This window comes from Acyrthosiphon pisum, chromosome A1 (genome assembly GCF_005508785.2).
Source record: "Acyrthosiphon pisum isolate AL4f chromosome A1, pea_aphid_22Mar2018_4r6ur, whole genome shotgun sequence".
Taxonomy (NCBI): domain Eukaryota; kingdom Metazoa; phylum Arthropoda; class Insecta; order Hemiptera; family Aphididae; genus Acyrthosiphon; species Acyrthosiphon pisum.
The window spans coordinates 54,763,367-54,786,631 of NC_042494.1; the positions used below are offsets into that span (position 1 = coordinate 54,763,367).

The 23,265-nt window shown below is 32.1% G+C and overlaps 1 long non-coding RNA gene across 2 annotated transcripts in view; it reads left to right on the plus strand.

Annotated features, from left to right (window-relative positions):
* Positions 1–22,724, plus strand: part of LOC107883077 — an 82,126-nt gene extending 59,402 nt beyond the window's left edge. For both annotated transcript variants that reach the window (XR_003839033.1, XR_003839032.1), the window contains one exon: positions 16,181–22,724. This is a non-coding gene — a long non-coding RNA (uncharacterized LOC107883077). The remainder of the gene's footprint in view (positions 1–16,180) is intronic.
* The last annotated feature ends 541 nt before the right edge of the window (positions 22,725–23,265 follow it).

Consider the following 23,265-nt stretch of genomic DNA (forward strand, 5'->3'; position numbering starts at 1 on the left):
ATATTGTAAAATGTATCGATTCACGACTATTAAGAGTGGTTTATGTCTATACATTGTTAATATAATATAATTATAATGTAGTTAATATAATATAATATGCAATTGCAATCGCCATGGCTCTCAACAATATGTTATGATGTTGACTTGGTTTATGAGTTTGTAACTTAAGAGTTAAAAGGCAATGTTTAAATTTGTTATATTATAGATTTGTTAAACAAATTATTAATTACATGTAAATATGTTGCATATTTTTTTTGTCACATACACTAAACCAACTCTTAAAAATGTTCATTTGGAAGTTGGTGACTATAAACTTTTAGATATAATAAACATTTTATTTTATTTTTTATGGAAATGAAATATTTCAATAAAATAAATTTTATGAAATTTTAAAACCCTATGACTCTATACAGCATAAAAATATGAAAAATATTTGATTCATTTTGAGCTATTTATGGACAATTTCAAATTTTAATTGTTTAAGTTTTTTTCCTACAAATATCAATAAATTTGTATTTATTGAGCCAAAAAGTGTGAAAATTTAATACAAGGCCCCTGATATATTGTTACAATAGCTGTTGGAAAACTTTAAAAATACATAGGCACAATGTTTTTGAATAAGTATTTAAAGTTCGAATTTTGACAAAATAATAATTATTTTGTAGTTAAAAATTTATAAAATGTTCAACTTTTATAGTTAACGATTGAAAATTTAAAAAAAGGTTCAACGAAAATAGTTTATATATAAAATACTTTATTCACAATTATATCATCAATTAATATACTTGGTAATATCATAGGCTGACTGACCGTCTTCGCTCAGAATTGTTTTTCTTATACAATATTACAATGATACTAGGTATATCATTGAATTCAAATTTAACACCATCCATTACAGTGACCCACCCGTAACTTACTGTACATCATAGCGATACCTACTTGCTCATCTTTGTTTTAATATTATAATGTTATATTTGTAATTGTAGAATATACAATTATACATAAAATACATATATAATTATATTAAAGTTTAGTTGAATGTAATTTTATGTATTGGTTCAAGATATAACTACCTATGTTTGGTATTTAATGTAGGTATACAATATTTGAAAATTCCAAGGTTCTTATGGCGTTAACAGTCATGAGGTAATATGATGTTATAACATTTATTTAGTAAAATTGAGAGGATCCTAATTTTATTTTTTTCACATTTTGATTAAACTATTCAATAGATGGGATATTATGTGGATGATTATTGTTGGGGTGGGTGGTTACTTCTTATGTTTCGCTACACCTATATTTTTAAGGATAGCCGCCACTGTATAGAGCTCGGGATAATAATAAACAGACAATTGCGTGCTTATTGGAAATTAAATACGGGTAGTTTCCGAAATCTACAATAATGTCACATCACAGATTTTGAGTAGATTGATAAAAATGGTACACTTTCGTTAAATCTATAAGATCGTATTTCAATGCGCTCTCCCCAAATGGTTTATTAAGTATGATGATTCCCATTTTGGAACTAAAAATAATATTATTCAATTAATTATTATTTCACGTGAAGGGGATTTGAAACAAGAAAAGTGAATCTGCAATGGAGGAATTAGTCATATCAGTAGCTGGATAAGTGCTTTCTAGTTAAAAGGAGTTGTCGTGTTGTAATTGGGTACAAATATGTTTATTATTTAAAAAAAATAATAGTTAATAACACACGTTATATAATATTATAGAAGTTACATACCTCCCAAGTAAAAAATTAATTATATAATTAAATATTAATACAAGTGTAATATTAATATATTATACAAAAAAATGTATCTACTTTGTTTTTTTTAGTATTATTTAATTCATGTTAATTATTTTCTTTCCGTGGATTTATTTGTAGTTGCTTTGTTGACATCTACTGTACTAGTAGTCAGTAGATATAATAGTTGTATCTGAAAATTGTATTACAAAAATATTTTTCATTCTAAATTGTTTTATTGGCTGATTTTAAAGTCAAGATAATTATATAAAGCATAAAAAGTAGTTATATATGGATTCATGTATACATTTCGTATTGGTTTTGGTTTTTAGATCAAAGTATACAATATAATATACATCCAGATATTACTATATTAGTTAGGTATAACTATCGGAGGAGATATGACAAAAACATTATTAAAGAAAAAAAATTTATTTTGATATTTTAAACTGCATCCGACCCAGAATATTGGACATTTACAGTTATATTCAATTAGACTACACTACATCCGTGTATAATGGCATCTGATTGATAGGAATAAAACGCGTGTTGTTCCATTATTATATTTTGTATTTTTTTTCGCTCTTATTATATTACTGTTGTATATGATTTGTGATTGTTATGTGTATGTGTGCCGATATTTCACGACCAATTTAAACGAAACTGTGTGAGAACGGAATATCTATTACGGACAAGTGGATTTTTAGATTTCAATTTGTGGTGTCTTTTTTTTTTGTCGGCAACTAATCGCTTCGTTAGCCACACTCGCTCCAAAAGAGAAGTATAATGGAAAATATGTCATTTTTATTTATCACCGTATAAACTTGAATACGTGATATACCTACTATTAGTCGACGAATTACTTTAGCCACCCATAAAGTATTTCATTTTGGTTTTGTAACATTTCCAACAACAATGATAAAATACCACGATTAACCTATTCAGTTTAAAATTTAAAAGATTAGCTATTTGTATTTTACATTAATTAATGAAAACATGTTTTTAAATAGTACCTAACCAACCTCACCCCGTCCACATTTGATTGTTATTATACTTATTACTTATAATTATAGTATCATTTTAGCTATAAAATATTACCTATATGTCTTTAAATAATTCAAATTAAATAAGTAAAAATATTATTATATAATAAATTGAAAGTATATTATAATATAACACATTTAAATTATAATTTTAAAATATTGATGGAGGACGTCAGTCTTATTCAGACAATTGTCTGTTGTGTTATAATTAGCTATAGCTTTAATATTAAAGCGAATTTTTCGTATATTATTAAATTTAAAGGTAAACACATTAGATATCTGTGACGTGTATGGCTACATAGGTTTTTACGATTTTTCAATTTTTTTAAGTCTGTTATTTGTGTAATAGTGTTAAAAATATTGAAATTTAAAAAACTTCATTAAAATTTAAAACATATTAAAAAACAAACGTTAAAATACAGGTTATCTTTCGATAATAATGTCTAGATATAGTTTATTCACTCAAATTATACTAAACCTATAACACAAAATGTATTAAATTATTAGTGTGGTTTTTTCATTTGTAACCTCAATTCATAATATTATACACTAATAATTAAAATAAATAGTTTTTTTTGTTCAGCTCAAATTTTAAATTGTTTTTTTAGTTATTGCCTTTATAATATGTTAAAATGGCGAAGCCAAATATTCTTTATTTATTTTAAACGCAATTCATAGCCCGTAAGTACAGAATATATGATGTGTTTTTTGTTAACCCTCAAAAGACTCATTTGGATCGTTTGATGGTCTTACACAATAGTGTGAATTAACTCACGGTCGTATATTCGATTATTATTTTCTCGAAAGTACCATGCATATGGTCGACTGACAACTGCAGTGTTGTACAAATGGAATTTTAGGATTCGATTCACGTCGGGTGGAAGAGTGACAAGGCCTTGTAAAACAAAGGAAAAATCCAGAAGGTGTAATCTTTTTGCGGGAAACAATAATAATAATAATATTATAGTCATGATAATAATATTGGGAGCCATATAAAGCGGGGAGGACAAAGGTGCCTAAGGATACAGAAGGGCCCCACAGAAGCAAAGAAAAAAGAAAATGTATGAGAAAAAACGAATTGACATAGCCTTTAGGGATTGCAACTTTCAGAATAGATGACCCCTCAAGGCCAGTAACAATTGCTCCCCAGCCGCTGCCAAGGGTCACAAGGAGAAATGTGCGTGTATGAGAGTGAAGACATAGAAGAAAGGAAAATGTAGAAAAGAACGGGGATACGTCCAAATAAGAGGATTTGAATGTCTGGACCCCACCCAGTGTCCATGTGTATATGATGACGTGTCGGTTTTTGGGGTCTGTCAGCCGGACCAAGACCGATCGGAATACCAAAGCGTTTAAAAGCCCGGGGAGCTTTATACATAAGGGATAATCGCCCTTTCGGTTTATTTCGAACGTTTACGAGTGGAAAAGGATATGGGTTTTTTTCCTTGGGCGAGAGAGGGAATAAATGCCGTTTGATCGTGCACACAGACACCTTTGAACACTTAACATCTATTGATTTATGTTTAACTCGCACAAGTAACAATTTGATAAGACAAATCTTACATTAATATAATATAGGTGGACGACAATTTGTACAACCTACAAGTCATCCGTATAGTGTTGACAATATTATGTATTAATTAACCTACTTAAAGTTTTTAATAAACACAAAAATTATATTCAAAGTTAGATTTTGAGTAGATCTGTTTTAAGTCTTAAAATTATTGTGAGTTCATACTATTTGAGGTAGAAGTGGTCAAAACATTGTTCAATGTTCATGTACCAAATCAATCGAGTATGGACATATTTTTATACGTAATATAAATGGTAGTATTCAGAAAGGACGTTTTTAATAATAAATAATGAAACCTAATATTAAAATCATTTTACCATTTTGCGGTAACACAAGGCTCCGTTGGATACATTTTTGAATACAATGATTAATTTTATTGGTAATAAAATATTGACCTCCATTAAGGTGAGTGAAACCTATTTAATATTTTTTTTTAGTGTTTTTTATTTTACTTATAAATTAAGGCCATTTGGATTTTTAAACAATAGTATAGGTATTTAATAAATAACATAATTAATAATGTATCAGTAATAAATATTTAAACAAGGGAATAAGGAATAAGGACAGGGTGGCAACGAATGAATTTATACTCAAATAGATAGAAAAAATACTAATAAAAAATGAATAGTTAAAATATAAATTGAATGGGGAACAGGTAGCTGGTAGGTATTTCTATTGGATACATTCTTAAATTATTATACAGTACATATTATATACAAACACGACTTGTTAACTGTTAAGGAGTTAGGGTTTAATTTTTCCCCTCTTTTTTTAAAAAAATACATATTTTACCGGCCTCTTAATATATAATATAATTGCGCCTTTTGTTTTAAAATTGTTATTAATAACACCTGATATTTTTTGGGCATAATAAATTATTTCTATGTCACAATATAAGCCCAAACCACACTAAATTGTAAAATGTATTCACACAATCATTGCGCTTAATTATCTTGATGAATAATTAATAAATTGATAATATTGGTCACGCTATGAGTATACGCGTATGCCTCAATGCCTGAACCAGTTAAACATGAATATCTGATACTTCTGATAATAAGGATTGTAAAAACACATTTCGTTGGACTTCAATAAGAGCCTACATTTGGAATATAATTTATATATAAATATTATATATTATAAATTTAATGTAAATTTGAAAAATTGGAAAAATTGGAAATACGAGCATAATATATTATTGCAAATACAATTGATTAAATAAATAAGTAAATTGAATTATTGTAGTATTGGCAACTACGTTAATGTACTTAATCTGAACGTATCCTATAATGACGGCATTGGTGACATGGGTGCGTTGTCATCGAGAATGGTGTTGGTCGGTCGTGTACAGACGACTGTCGAGTGTTGGTTGTAGTCCGGTCATAGGGACACAACATTCCGAGTTCGCTTCGTTGACAAATCTGATAACTAAAAAAGAAAAAAAATCGATCAACGCGTGTAAGTGGCGGGATGCTATAGCGTGCAGTGGGAAGGGGTTTGTTGGTGGAAAACATGAATAAAAGAAAAGTTCTATATTGCCGCTGTCGCCGGGGCTATACGTATAGTAGTCACAGCCGGAGGGGGGTGCAGTCGCCCGCGCCGTTATCCGTCCGCACTCCGACAAATTTCTTTACGCTCAATATGTATTTATTCTTAGATCGTCGTCGTTGCAAAAAGTTCAAAGGTCCCGGCCAGATACGCCGCATGAATAAAGCATCGCGTTCCCCTCGGCCGGGTGCAAATCCCTTTTGTGCTGCAAAAGCCACTCCTTTCGTCAGTCCGCCACTCCCCGAGGATTTTGCGCGTATAAATGTATAAATGTGCATATATATATAACATATACAAGTATGTATGTATCATGTGAGTGTGTGTGTGTGTGTGTGCGTGCGCACGCTGCAGTGAGTGACACGTTACACGAGTTCTGTCAACGCGAATAAAAATATATATAATATGTACGGCCCGTGATATTTCGTTTATAATATTATTATTTTCAATCGGCATCACCAACCACTTGGTTTATGCAGGCCCGCGAGATAGATTAGGTTAGACACTTAGACTTCTATATAGATACCTACGCCACATAAAATAATACGTATCAATATATATATATTTTCAATCAATATTATCATAACATAATGTACGCAAGTAAAACTGTATAATAATATGCTGTTGTGTCCATGGTTCACCGTGGCTTTAGAGGCCGTAAAATAAATTATGTCATGCATAATATTAGAAATTAGGCATCTATATAATAAAAATGTTATTGTTGCTTTAAAAAAAAAAAAATATATATTATCTTATGACGTTTTTTGTCTACGGCTATAGAGGTTCACTGTCTGTATGTACTGTATAAGCTATATATGTAACACATAACTAATTTACTAATTACACCTAATTTGTTAAAAATATAATAAAATTAATCTTCCGTATGACCACGTATCCACGTCCAGTAGATTTATACGTCATTTTAACGGTTTTGTAATGTCAATTATTTTGAAAATATTACATTTTATCTGCAGACGACTCATCCATAGGTACATTTAATTTTAGAAACCAGGAAGTATTAGCATGTGTCTCGAAATGTGTATTTTTTATTAATTGTTTTTTTTTTATACATTTTTTCCGTCCTGCAGGATTTAGTACTTATTGTTATATATATCTTGTTTTAGAAACCCCAGACCCCAGTTCGTCAATATTCGAGATTGTGTGTGCCGTGTAGTTATTAAAACTTCTTGAATGGGAGGACAGTGGAAATACGTCCAGGCAGACGAGATACGCGTGGGTATAAAGAAACCATCATATCGAGTGTGTGCGCGCGCGCGCGCGTGTGTGTGTGTGTGTGTACAATATTAAGAAAAAAAGTCTTACCGCTTTGATTGGCTTCGTGTTAGGGAAAGAGATGCTTATATACTGTCCGGCCGGAGATATCATTCCAATTATAACTGACCCTGGGATTGGTAATAGTCCGGGGAGGAAAACTAGCAGTATAGGGTGGACTAGTATGGATAGACGGACATACAGCCATCGAGGAGGTTAAGGGTGTATGCGAGTGGGGAGGAGGGGTAGTCCGGAAGGAATCTTTTTCGAAATAAGGGAACGTGCCGAGTGACGAGCTTTTTGGTGGGTCCCGATTAACAAAAACTACTGCAGGCGACCGGATGTGTTGAATGCTATCCCAACGTAATGAAGGTTCTTTATATATATATATATATATATAGCTCTAAGTCTCTCTCTCTATACGTAAATAAATTATATAGATCCAACTACCTATCTGCAGGGGTATACTCGAAATTTGTAATTCAATATGTTCGTCATTGCCTCGCGCATTAATATCTACGTTTCCAGCTTAAGCGTAATTACTAATAATGTTCTCGTCAAATCTCGTTACAAAATTAATACTTCACCACCATACTTTATAGATATAATTAATTAAAATTGTTTTGTTGTATGATAGAAAATATCCTCTAATCAATTTGGTCTTTGTGTCGTTCGACCAACCAGAAACTTTTCTTATATTTTAAATAGTGTTCGATTATATTATACTAGCGTTTTCTATATAGTTAATTTTAATTGTATTTCATTATTTCAAGAATTTCATCAGAATTATAAGATATACCTACAATTAATTGAAACTTAAATATTTTTAGTTGTTATACATTTGTATAGGAACATTTCGTTTTTACGAGAACAAACATTATTTTTATCGATATTCATAACATGTCCAATGATTATTTATTTAATTTACAACGAAATGCATTTTTAATGCATATATGCATTTTGGTTGATGCATAATATCTGATAGATAAATATTTAGCATTCGTATATTTTTGTTTTGTCATAAACAACAAAACTATAAATAGGTCATGGCAAAAACAAATTGTTATTTAGGTACCTACTATCGTATTACTTTGCTGCTGTTTATTTTCTAATATTTTGATTTTTATCAAAGCAATAAAGTACCCATTGAAACATTTAAGCTTTAAACTTTAGCCCCTTATAAACTTTTGGCGTTCAAATATAACGGGGGCCATTACTGCTTAACTCGTTATTGTGGATCCGTATCGGATTTCCGTTTACTCGTTGGGCTTTCTCGATTTGGCAATTTTAAGGAAGAAAATGATGATGGTGCTAGAATAAAGACTAAAGTACCTTGTATGCTATCTTACTTATATAATATATATATACTATATGTACTCTAGCTACTTTGGTGAATACATACCTATAATTACCAAGTTATAGGTAATCGGATAATTTAATTTATATTCCTAAACAAAATGACTCTTAAAATTCTAAACTACTAATTTTATTAAAAATTATTTCTATTCGTTATTATTCTTATTATTTATTTATACAAATTGCATTTTTTGCAAAGAACTACATTCAATTATTATGTAGGTACACATAGGAAATGTTTGACTTCAATATTTTATACATGTTCAATTAGATTAACGAGAATTACCTACCAATTAGATACCTTTGTTCATTGAATTTATTGAAACCCTAAAATGGGGTTTACGTTTTTATTAGTTGTACTCATACATTATAATTAAATTTACTCGTAAGATTTAAGTCGAGGATATAGTATTGTGTTAGTGTACCTATACTACTATAAGAACCATACATTGGAAGAACAGATTAAATTAGAAATTGATTCGCATATTATGCCTGTGATTGCGGATTTGAGGGAACAGTTATAGCCATTAATTTGTACTGTCGAATTTTTAAAAAATATATAACGCGATAACCTATACAACTATAGTAGTTTTCGATCTGCAGAAATCCTGAGGTATAAGGATGCTGATCAGTCACCCAGGCCGACAACCCGAACTGGTGTGCCCAGCGATAATTGCCAGATGAAAAATATCGGTAAAATGGACGCACGGACGGATACAACGGACGTGATCTACATTTAAGTGCATTTTTTCTTTCTTTTGCCCATCCGATTTATTACACGTGTCTAATAATAACGTATCGTATTATAATGCTTTCGTTTGGATTCTTTCGCGTTTCCTAATCGTGACTGTTGAAAACATATAAATAACAATACCACTGGTATACGCTAGTACTAATAAATAATGATAATAATAATAATAATAATAATAATAATAATAATAATGACTGAATAAAGGAGAAAATCGAAATAGACGATAATTTAATATTATGGTCTTCCTCTTTTCGCTTCCATCTCTCATCGTCGTCGTTGTCGCCTTGGTTGTGGTTGTCGCGGTTGTTGTTGTTGTTGTTGTTGTCTTCGTCCCTCCTAACGTGCATTGATCGCGAGTGTGAGTTTGTGCGTGCGCCTGTGGAAAACTATGATTGATAAAAACGTTTCCAATTCCGTCTGGAATGACGTTATCATCATCTTTATATTATATTATTATTATTTTATTATGATTATGCCGTTTCGATATGCTTTTTTTGTCTCGTCGGTGGGGATAAGAGGGTTAAAAACTCGATCCTATAGTGGCGACGGCGGATCCTGCATGAGCAGTGTGCGGGCGCGGACCGTTTTCCACGCACTTCATTACCAACCGTCGTCGCGTCGGTCGGGTGCGTTTAGTAAAAAATATATAGTGTGCCCTCTCCGGACCAGACGCGTTACAGCCGTTAAAAAGTAACATTCCCAATAACAATAATAATAATATAATAATAATATATTATGATGGAATAATAATAATATGTGTATACATATCATTATGTTCAACAATGACGGCAGTATTCGTAGATATTATTATACACAATACAATTATTGTTATTATTATATTATGATGTTTGTCGGAACAAACGAAACGGGGGAGAGTGTGGGTTGGAGATAGAGAGAAAAGACGAGGAATACGTCTTAGTGTTGTCGTAATAATGACAAATAGCTCGTTCACATACATATAAAATATTATTATTACTATTATTACCTATACACGTATCTTATTCGGTGTCCATTGTTATCAGAATACCATATGTGTGTGTGTGTGTGTGTGTGTGTGTGTGTGTGTGTGTTGGCCACCGCCGGCGTGTGATAACCTATCCTAGCCACCTGATTTACCTGTCATAATTTTTAATGAGGTTATACACGGTATGTGACTTAATTTGAAAAGGGTAGTACGTGCACGGTGTGATTGTCAAGGTTGGTTAACTCTTGTGATTGTGACTACCTATACTTAAGCGATGCGGCCGCGCGCGCGTGGAGGGCTGCGGCGACGCCTGGGATACTGTTGTTATATATTTATAGATAATCATATTTATAAAGACGTATCGTATGTATAGTCACATACAAATCTGATATAGTGATATTACAATAAACGAGGTGTGATGGAAAACATTCTCGCGGTCCTTTATTATTTGGTACCGCTCGTTTGATAAAATATCTCATTGAGCGCATCGGATTGAGTTCGTTTAATCAAAATCACCATAAATTAGTATAGATTTAACAATTAAAATAATTAATTGAGAATTCGAGATTTGCTTGCCAGGAATTTTATATGATTCATAATAATAATTTAACAAAATATTGGAAATTTTTACTTTTGGTCACCCGCTGTACCAACTAGATCCAATTTTCTACCAGAAACAATCCTCAAAGTTGAAAATCTAAGCATGCTTCCTACAAGAGGAGTAAAGACATTATACCCAAAAATAACAATCATCTTTATATCATTATATAAAATCAATACGGTATCATCGCAAAAAAGGTGGGCAAGTAGGCGTCGTTCTGCCGTACAGTAGGTTACAGGTGGGTCACTGTAATCATTATGTGTGGATACAATGGATGGTGTTAAATTTTAATCCAATGATATAATAACGATTCTAAACGATGACGGCGTCTGTCAGCCTATAATATTACTAAGTATATTTGATGATATTGTTGTGTATAAAGTAATTTATGTGGAACCTTGTCTTAAATTTTAAAACAATAGCTAAAAAAGTTGAACATTTTATACATTTTTAACTACAAAACATTTTATAATTTAAAATTTGATACATTTTATCAAAATTCCAACTTTCAATGCTTATAAAAAAATGCGTGCCTATGTATTTTTAATATTTTTAAACTGCTATTGTAACAATATATCAGGAGACTTGCATTAAATTTTCAAGCTTATTGACCCAACAAATACAATTTAATTGACATTTATAGAAAAAAAACTAAAAAATTGAAAATTCGACATGTCTGTAAACAGCACAAAATTAGTCAAAATATTTTGACAAAATAAACTCATGGTGTAAATTTCAAGTATCTATCGCGGTTATTCGTTTTTGAATTATCAAAAAATAAGAAAATCTCAACATGTATTTTTATGAAAAATCAAGTGAGATCTATATTGTAAAAATTTGAGCTTTGAAAAAGACATTTTTTAAATACCAGTTTTTCCTTATTTTTTTTTGTTTTTTCCCGTCGATTTTGATAACTACTGGGAATTTTAAATTTTGGGTACCCCAATGCACTAACTAGATTCACTATCCCATATAGCCATATGACTATATGAGATACTGAAGTTGAAAATCGGAGCATAATTCCGATTACTTATCGTGTACACAGACACAGACACAAGCCACACAAATAATAAAAAAATAATAATAATAATAAAACACACAGCATTTTAAAATTTCTTTCGTCACTCGGTCAGAATCTAAAAATGACTAAGTAATTTTGATAAATTCGAAATCTAAACGTTTCGTTTTTTAATTATGTTACTAAATTTAATTGTTTTATTATTCAATACAATTTTTTTAATCTGGATTTACCCAAGTTTTTTTATTAAGTTTAAAATTTTAATTTGGTATAGATATTATAGATTATTATAGGCTTAAAACATAATCATAGAAACACTTATATAACTATGAGTATATAGTTAGGTAGTATTATGGTTTTCTGAACAATTATATAAACTCTGTACCTATTTAATGATGTCAGAAAGTTTAATTGAAGTATTTCGTACAAATCAGTGGTGGAGACCCTTGTTAAGATTGTTTCGTCCCTGAGAATTTTTTTATAGTATTGCTTATATATTGTTATAGCATATTCTATAGGTAGTCTAGTATTTGACTTAAACTCCGGTGTATAGCAGAATATCTTATAGTTACATTTAATTTTAGATCTTATGCAAAGTGATATACAAGTTTCTAATTATTTCCCGCGGATTATTATTTGGTTTGAAATCGTGTGCCTATAATTGACTTGGAAAAAGTAATTTTTGATTTTTCTCGGTATAGTTTCTCTAAGGCTGGGGCTATACACGGCGTATTCCGTAGCGTTTTCCGTCGAATTAAAAACGCATTGGTTTAAATCGGAGCAGCTATACACGACGGGCGTAATACGACGGAAAACGCTACGGAATACGCCGTGTATAGCCCCAGCCTAAGTGTACATAAAATATTACAACAATCTATGTTTACCAAACAATAGTGAGTTTAAAAATCAAAAATGCATATTTTGTCAATTTTATCATGGAAAAATGCATATTTCTTGATTTCTATTCGTACCTCATACATATTTAATAATATTTTCTTTTTTAACCTGTGTAGAAATATTAAATAATGTTGAAATCAAAACTCAATATTATTTAGCGTATATACTTTTATTGTTATCGTCACAGTCAATTATTAATTTCTTTAGAAAATCTTAAGAAAATATTGATGGTTTAGATGTAACAACGATTAATGTATTATTTAAAATGTATTTTTTATTTTTTTTATTGATCTTTAAGTCCGGTATCTATGGCCATTAGCTGTTTGTAGGGTTGTATTGTGGTGGTGGAAGGGTTTGGAATGGAGAGTTTTTACACGTGAGAGTTTGTGTGTTGGCAGAATTTTTAAGTTATAGTTAGGTATCTGCCATGCTCGGGTGGGGGATGGCGGTCTTTCTCTCAAGACACCTTGACTGCCCGGATAAAAATGCCACCCGTAGTCGGGATCGAACCAGCATCGGTGCGCGTTGCAACCGACGCCTTAGTCCACTCGGCCACTCCGTCCCCATAAAATGTATTTATTTCGTATTTAACTTTACAAATACTGAAAATATTTTTTTTTAAACTATTTTTTCATTTCAATAAAATGTCAAAATGCCAACCAATTTCCAACCACAAATTTTACCACAAGTGTTATAAACTTATTTTTCCATAATATTTTCCATTGGTTTTTGTGCACATCAAGAACAACATTAGGTGTTTTATTTTGCATATTTAAAATGTTTTCAAGCATATTTCCATGATTATTATGCCTTTTTTAGCTTCTATAACTCCCAAGCCTTATAATAGAACGTATGCATCATACGTATAGTGTAGCACTGTAGCCGTATAATATAGGTTTATACAGTTTTTTGATTTCCTTTAGAACCGTCCGGACGGGAAGTGGAAACGGTCATTACTGGTCAGCTGGCCATACACGTATACAGAGCACTTTATAGTTTATAAATTATTATACATATACATATAGTATAGGTAGTAATAACAGCAGCAATAGCCCAAACCGGGGGCGAGTTATATACAACTGTAATCATTTATAACCTACAAAGTTGTGACGAACGGACACCGAAGTCGACGGCTGTGGTGACACAATACGATATATAAATTATTACCATTATATTATACGGTGTACGGTCAAAACGTGTGAGGTAAAGTAGGGACGATAAAAAAAAAATATTAATAATAATAATAACAACAAAAAATATAATATATCGTAGCAATCGAACACAATCTTTGTGTGTGTGTGTGTGTGTGTGTGTGTGTGTGTGTGTATGTGTGTGTGTGTCGATATAATATAATTTAATAATAATAATAAACAGGGTGTGATGATGGTAATGATAATGACGAATCGGATCTGTTCGGGTTAATTTCCGTGTGCCGGAACGAAACGTGACGGACCACCCACCGGTGCGTAACGACGGCGGCGACCGGCGGACGAGGCTGCGGAAAAAAATCGCCAGTCCACCAACATCGCAACGCCCATGGTTGGACGTCGGTCATTATTATTGTTATTATTATTATTTATTATCATTATAACTATATGTGTCAGTTTATATATTAAACCTACACGTCGTGTGTGCGATTTTTTCTCGTCCGTCGCCGTTGACAGTCGTGGGAATGCAAATTTTTCCCGTCCACGCGCCCGTGTCCAATCGCACACGTTCACGACAGTTAAGAGTAGTTTGTCTATGATAAGTACAACAATATAATAATAATAATAATAGTAAAAATATTGTTATTATTATTTATCATATTATTATTAGTAATATGCCTATATCTAGTGGCTAGTACCTATACCTAAGTGTTAACGCCGAAGACGATATCGCGATGCTCATATTGTGCAGAGTTTAATTTCCACCTATCTTTACACGTGTTGAATTTCGTATCTATCTTTTTGTTATTGGTTTGATTTCTTTAGGAATTTGGTTGTAATAATATGCAACTCATCTTCTAGTTTGGGATTTGAATTATGTGATTCCGAAATGATATTACTAAATAATAAATATAGGTACCTGCAGGCTGCAGCTATAATAGTAACTCTACTTATATTAGGTATTAAAAATATATTGATTACGTCTAAGATCTATTTTTGTGGGTTTTTCAAATATATATATATATAAATGGGTATTACATTTCATATGAATATTGTCTTACCTGTGACCAGTTAGTCCAAAAAATCGAGTAGAACTCTGGAGTCTGGACTCTGAGCTGGTAGCTGATAACTGTACATAGATCGTTAATAGTCAAGTTGACTTAATTAAATTTTTTTTATGTACAATAAAGCCATGTATCAGCATTGCATACTATTTTCATCAGTAAGCAGATGTAGTAATCTAGTATCAGTTACTCCTGAATATACTAATCCCTAAGAAAGTAGCCACTAGATAGTAGACACATCTACACCAATAGATTCATCAGAGCAAGTAATAAAGCAATACTTAGTGTAATATTATAATGCATTAATTACACATTTGAAAAATGTCAACGTGTTCATGTATTACTATTTACTATTTGGGTTTGGGTAGGTTGTGTCCTGATAAATATAAGGAAAAACAATACAAACATGTTAATACGTATTGCGTAATACACATATCGTATATATTATATATTTGTTTAAAATATACATAATACCTGGATTTTTCATATTTTCAGTAAAATTTTACATATAAATAAAAATAAATACTCATAAATAACTTTGTTAAGAGGAAGTATTTTACTTGTTTTAATGTTTGAATTTTTTTTCTCAATTATTTAAAAAAATATTTAGACTCAAGGTTTAATAAAAAATTTATATGAACATTCAGTGCACAGATTCTGTCTATATAATACACATATAAATTATAAGTAATAATTATCATTTATTTTTAATTTATTTAAATTTTCGAAATTCTTAATTAGTTTAATACATATTTAAAATTTAAATAATATATACAATGTCTTTCACTGTGAACCTAATCGTTAATTAAGAAAATGATAAATTGTGATCATCAATTATATTATTTAAATATTTTTTGAAAGTTGAAACACATTTTCCATACTTAATTATTATATTCTTAGATATAATTACTGTTATTATTTGTTATGTAACTTCATTATATTGTATTCCTCGCATTTATTATTTGGGCTAACTAATTGTATGGAACTAATTATTAATAGGCACGTAGCCTTGTATGATTCGTTTCAATTTGTTGACTCTTTGTATATGTGCATTTTGTAAACGGTTTTATTCTAAATCTCCATAAATATACTTAACGATTTTTTTTAAATAATCTTTCATTTCTTATTATTATAAAAGTATTAGAAAATTATATTATTGTGGACAAAATTTAACCTATACAATTATATTTATTTTTCACAGGTTTATCGGAAACGTAATACATTAGAAATCACATTAAGATTTTTTGGATATTCACACATCACACTATGATCAACATATATTAAGATGGTGATTGGTTGAACTGACTTTATAGTCATTTGTTCAACAAATGATTTTTTTGGACCATTAACACTTAATAATTTGAGTCATTTTTTTCAGCTCTTTTGTACATTATTCAGAACCCTTTGTTTCCTATATTACTATGATTTGAAGTTCAGCTACGAAGACGCACCTGTTCTAAACAAAAACGTACCTACATCGTCTTAAAACATAAGTTAAGTTATGAGTATATACTTGAACAGGGTATAGTTGTACAATACTACTTACTGTTGTTATCGCTATTTTAAAATATACTGCTGATTAGTTTTTTCAGGTATAAAACAGCAGCTACACGCCTACACATCATACAATCAAAGCGAAAACGATGTCGTCATGTTGATATAACTTTAAAATTCAGTTAGTAAATAGTTGTAAATAGTTATCACGGGCACCTATAATAGCGGAGTAAAATTTGACTGTATATTTGTATAACAGTATGTTTTGTAATTTTGTTGATTAGTTATTTTATTAAGTTCGATATAAAATTAACATACCATATTAAATATTATAATGTATACTGTATTGGTAGAACAAAACGCGACAGAAAACAGAATCCATGTTTTTTGGTACACGTTTGCAACCGTTTTAGAACGTATAATAATTCGGGCCGTATAACAATAATAATAATATTCACACAAATACCATAATACAGTCGCATACGAATGGAAGAGAATCGCGTGTATAATAATACGATGATATAATATTATGCGGCGATGGGGTTAGTCAGTTAGGTGTCGTATGTGGTCGTGTGGGAGGAGAGCCACGTTGCAAAAACTTAAAAATAAAAAAAAGTCGGCTATGGTGGGCCAATCGAAAAGCAATCCCGTCTTCGGCGCAAAAGAAAACGTGTGTATATACATTGGCTGTCGGGTGCTGTGGTAGTGGGTAGTGGAGGTTATATTGCCGTCCGATAAAAAGGAAACTCCTCTTTATTCCTGGGCGGGGTGGAAAGTGGAAAAAAAACTAAAAACGAAAAAAGGAAAAAGAAAGTATGGGCGGGAGGGCGTTAGGTGGGGAGAAAATAGAAAGAATATAAGGAAAGGATAAAGGACCGTTTTCCATCCCGAGATTTCGTCCCGGACGCAAAATAATGTATACGACCACCACCACCACCACCACCACCACCACTACCACTACTACCACATCGTATATAATATATATATATATACACACGGGCGCGGATTGTAAATGCGCGAGCTTTACACATGATTGCGTCCGAACGGTTACCAACAGCAACGGTCCCCACGCCGCAGCATCCGATATCGTCTCCCTGCCGATATATCTCTCCCCCGCCCATCACTAGCGTGTACCGCCGCCGCCGCCGTGGGATTTTAATACAACCGACTTTCATTGCGGTAAAAATAATGCTACCCTCCCCGGCACCAGCCGAAGGGCGGGCGGGCGGTCGCGTGCAAGCGCAGTCCACCGCTCTCCACCGCGCGCGGTCCGGATCGCACCACCCCGCCGATGCGCCTCCCCTCTGTCACAAGCGCGTCTTCCACTCCCAAAAGCGACCCGAAAAGCACCCTTTTTCGCGAAATCGTAGGCAATAATCAATAATTATACATACATACACACACACACACACACAAACATATATATACGTACGAGCCGACACACACAAACACACACACACACTGCAAACGACGGTACACACACGGTGTGTATATATATAATATGAATGTGTAGGGCCCTCGTTTCGAATTCACCACCACTCTCCTCCTGCCGACGTCTCGAAGGATTCGGCCGACGATTAGCCAGCCGGCAACGGACTCAGTGGTGCACGTCGTGTGTATATATATACCTACATATTATATGTATATACGGTGTGCTTGCAGCGGTGACGTGCGTGCGCGCGCGCGCTTACACGCACGTAGGGTGTACGACCTTTGCCCGTTTTCCTCGGTAAATGTCTGTAAGTCCTTTACTCGGCACCCCACCCCAAAGGGGTACGAGTGAACGACCGAGATGGAGAGAGAAATACTAAATATAAGTATATATTACACTGGACATTTATGCATGATACACGTAATATATTATGCATGGACCTTATATGCGGCTTATGTTATATAAATATATATATATATATGCAAGATGTGTATATAGCTTGAATTGTGATAAATACCCAACTAGGTTTATCGTTACAATAATGTTTGCCAGTGTGGCGCTGCAGCGACCTAATTTTTGAATTTATGTAGGTATAGGCGCACAATTTGTTGAAGACCCGCAGTATAATCTCATTTTCACTTCACTAAGTACAATCTCATTATGTATTTATGTCGTACCGAGTACATTGTTTCACCGCGTCATCGACTACACATAACTTTTAACACATCACCGTCCACCGCGGTTCCCGAAAAACGTCTCATCGTATGGCCACCGATTGAAATTTAGAACCGATTGAACATTAACCATATATACGTCTATTATATAATACGTTCTATGGACCGTATTTGTTGAGCGTCCATAATGTTCGTCGAGTCAATCTATTAAAAGAAAAATTAACACTCTTTATATATATATATATATAGGTGTAACAACTCTAAAGGTCGAAGTAAGTCTAGATTGGTGTTCGATGTAAAAGTTTCGATCAATTATTTGTATGCGTCTATTCTTTAAGCGTATAGAAATTATACTCGTAGTTCAGATTTTATACTTTTCGACTCACGATCAATTTATTTTAATACTGATTTAAGCAAAACCATATATTAGACGTATACGTGCCGAGATACGGTGTACCGGTGATTGGCATAATTAGCGAAATGATCGTAACACAGTCTCTGTTCGGGGTTTTCAACAAAACGATTTAGTTTTATAGCCCTTATACGACGTTTGCCGTCGATATACGTGTCTAGACTTTGGTTTCGCACGAAGCGTGGGGAAAGTCGCGGGACGTTTAGAACAAGAGACACCTTATCAATTAAAATATCGTTTCCGTATCCCCACCGGAGTTTTTGTGGACAATTAAATAGCATCCGAGGTATGAAGAGACCAGAAATAAGTATATCAACTAACCCAACGCGGGCGCCAAATCGTCAAACCAGAAAATCGAAAAGAGTTGAATAAAAATAACGCGATCGTTTCGCCGTCGAATCCGTCGCGTTTAGATGACTGTATATCGGAATAGTTCGGTGCCGTTTCATTAAAACACGATGAGGCGTAAAATAATGTCAAAAATAAAAACAAAAAAAAATTCACAAAACAATGTGTCTCATGGAGAGCTGTAATTCCGCCTACCTGTAATGGAATAATATATACATATTGCTCGTTTCGGTCGGTGAGCAAAGTGTGTGAGAACAGCAAATCAGCGGTGCGGAGCTGCACTATACGCGCCGCCGCCAACACGAACAATTTCAATAAAATATATAATAACAATGATTTAATTACGATTGTATCGCAGTAATAATCCCCACTGGAAGGCAAAATGATGGGCGATTTACCGGTGGTCGATGAGTATAATTTCATATAAATACGTGCATGGTGATTCATTTAAAACAGAGCATATTGCTATCTTGGTCGATAGCATTTACGTAATTTAAAGTAGGTAATACACACTATATAACATTATGTCTTCATACAAATTCTTTATCGTGTTGACTCTTTTTTAGAGTTTTCAATATTTATATTTATGATGCATTTAAGTATTTTTTTCATGAAAACATATAATATTATGTTAAATGTTCATAGGGTATATTTTTAAATTTAATCCGATGTATTCAGTAGTTGATATGTTAAGTTAACATCAGCGAGTTGCGCAAAATGCATACCTATTACACGTGGAAACGTGGAATCGAAAATAATCACTAGGCACGATGAAAATTAGCAAAAAGTCATATCTTTTATAGTCGATCTGTATAGTGTCATATTATATAAAATAATATTTTTTCTCTATCAAAATGTCGAAAGTTGATAGAAACGATGGCGGCGATGTTTTGCGCTGAACGAATCGCCTTGTATACGGTGGAAAGGTGTGAGTACAATGTACATCCTAGACTTCCGCTCATACGCACACATCATTATTGAACTACCTACGTTTTATTAGACAAACGCGAGAGAGAAACGTCATAATCCGTACCTATCCGTTCTGTTAATTATTTAACCTATAAATAATTGCCTCACACGCTAAATGGGATACATATTACATTTTAAGTCATATAACAAATTAACTACACAAATGTAACCTATATATTTTTATTATTGTATAGTAAGTATTGAGACAAGAATTGTCTTTGTCGTCCGTCCTAACTTTTGAAACGAATTTATTCTACATATTATAATATTATAGAGTAGGTAGTAGGAAGTATTGTCGTGCAACAAGGTTGTAGAAAAATAAATGATAAATTATTTGAAGCCAGTGAATATAAGAATAAAGTATATTTGTTTATCGTGCCTAAATCTCAACGTTATCGAAATATAATTATACGTGCAATTTGTTGCTGTAAATTGTAACTAATTATAATTTAATTAAATTATATTGTAAAGTCACAAACTCAAAACATACACCAAGATTCAACGAGGCAGCTCACCATAATAATTTATTGTTCGTTCTTTAAAATAAATTTATTCAATTTATGATTTTTGAAGCTTTTTAGTATGTACATCATTCATATACTTAACCATATTTTCAAATACTTAATTAATATACCATTTATAGGTTAAGATTATTCTGTGGTGATACAAATATCCAAGTTTTTTTTCATTATTAAAGGATTAAATGGGAGGGGGGGGGGGGTTGAGCTTGCTAGGTGAATCGTGGTGTACGTCGCTTATGTATCACAAATGATAGGATTTAAGAATCAAACATATCAACGTTATTATAGTCATTGATTGGAAGTAACTATCTACGACATTTGTAGCAACGCAAAGAGCGATATAAATAGTGTGTAGTTATTGATTTCGTAATAAACGTTTATATATACCTATAGGTATTAAAATATCGTCCATTGTAACAGTCTTACATTTAGCTATACTATTGCAATGCTACTTTTTTTCTCAAGCGTCTACAGTTTCTAATTGATAAGATGTTTCTATTTTATACTGAACAAAAATAAATAAGACTAACTTCAAATAATCTAAAAAACGGTTTTGCATCATAAGCCATAACGAAATGCCGAAATGACATCGCGGACATAACATGCAGAACCTACGCACGACTGGTAAAATATGAAAATATATTAGGTACGTTAGGCATATACATTATGGTTTTTTCTTGAGATTTCTTTTTCCAATTGGGGAGTGTGGACTGTGGACTAAAGATACTATATTTCTAAATAAAAAATAAAAAAAGTAGCGTATTAAAAATAATTATGAAGCGCCCTCTACATTTGCATTAAAATAGCGATATGGATGAAGTGTACCTATTTTTTTTTTTTTTATTACGTTTGGTGATATCGCACTTTAATGTTAATATCACGTGTTGTGACGTGACTTACAACCACCGAATTAATGCCTATTACAGCCGTTACAGCGAATGACAACCGAAAATCGTCATAGTTATGCGTTTGAAATCATAAAACCTTAGTTTATTTTTAGTGCGGTACGAAAACGCGGAAAACAGTCTTGCGGTTTTCGTGATAAAAAATAAATAAAACTATCTCCATTGACGAAACGCAATTTGATTTCTATAAAATTCGCCCCGCACGCTGCACATGCGCTGGCCGCGTCGGCTGACAGATAAAAATACGTCTTCGCGTCGACTTTATGGTTCTCAGATAACGAAATATAATAATACATAAATGTACCCGAACTTTAGTGGCACTTATGTGACATAACTCGTATGCTTTCTCATAACGGGAGGGTCTTAAAGCTTTTTTAATAACTTAACGAGACACGGAATACGACGTTTTGTCAAAAAAAAAAAAAAAGAAACAAAAGCCACTGGATGTATGGTTTTTATTTTTTATTATTTGATTGCCGGTCGAGACGATAAAATTCGCTCGGCTCTCCCCGGACCTCCGGATTTGGTGCTATTAACAAAATCCAAATAAATATTAAATTTTATTCGTTAAACTTCGAAAAATTCTAGTCGGAGTTTTTTTATTTTCATTTTCATTTTCATTTTGTTTTTTAATGAAATTTATGCCTTTTATATTTTCCGTTTCCATGTTATAGTTTGAAAAATGTCAACATAATTTCACTATAAAACCACAAGCACGCTAAGGTATAAAAATGTTTAATGCATGATCGTAATATAATAGGCGAGTGCAGACATTGTTGGCAGACTGTAGTCACATGTTTAATTATTTATTTATGATTTATACACAAGTTTTATCTCAACAACAGTTTTCCTATTCCAACCCCTTGTCATTAGTAAAGTCAGCTTGAGTAATTCTTAAATTATATTATCTTAAAAAAAAATTATATATATATGCACATAAATAAATAATTGTTATTAAAATATTATAATTTACGTAAAATTAATTGATAATCAAAGACCATGTATAAAATAATTAATTCAATAAGATAATTTACATTTTACGATATGAAAACAAAAAACTAAATTACCAATATATATATAGATATACCACAACAGTACCTTAAGACAGGGAGCTACTGAAGATTTGACCGCACCTATTTCAGCTTCCTTGAAATTTGTATAGCTAATAGAATTCAGCCTGTTAAATACGATAGAAAAATTGGATGATTTATAGACCAGCTCAGGGGGGGGTCTCCAAAATCAGGAAAAAAATCAACTGACTTTAGTGCATCAGCCACTAACACCAAATGATTTGAAATAATTAAATTATGTTATAAAAAATTGACTGATAAAAATTCAGATTCTAACACATAAAAAACAATATTTTAAGTTTATAAAATTGAATTGTTTATAACATTTATAATTGTTTTTTGAATGTCAGGATCTGAATTTGCATCAGCCCCCGAGCTGGTCTACGGATCAACTGATTTTTCTATCATATTCAGCAGACCCGATTCTATTATATAGTGATACAAATTTTGATGAAGCTAAA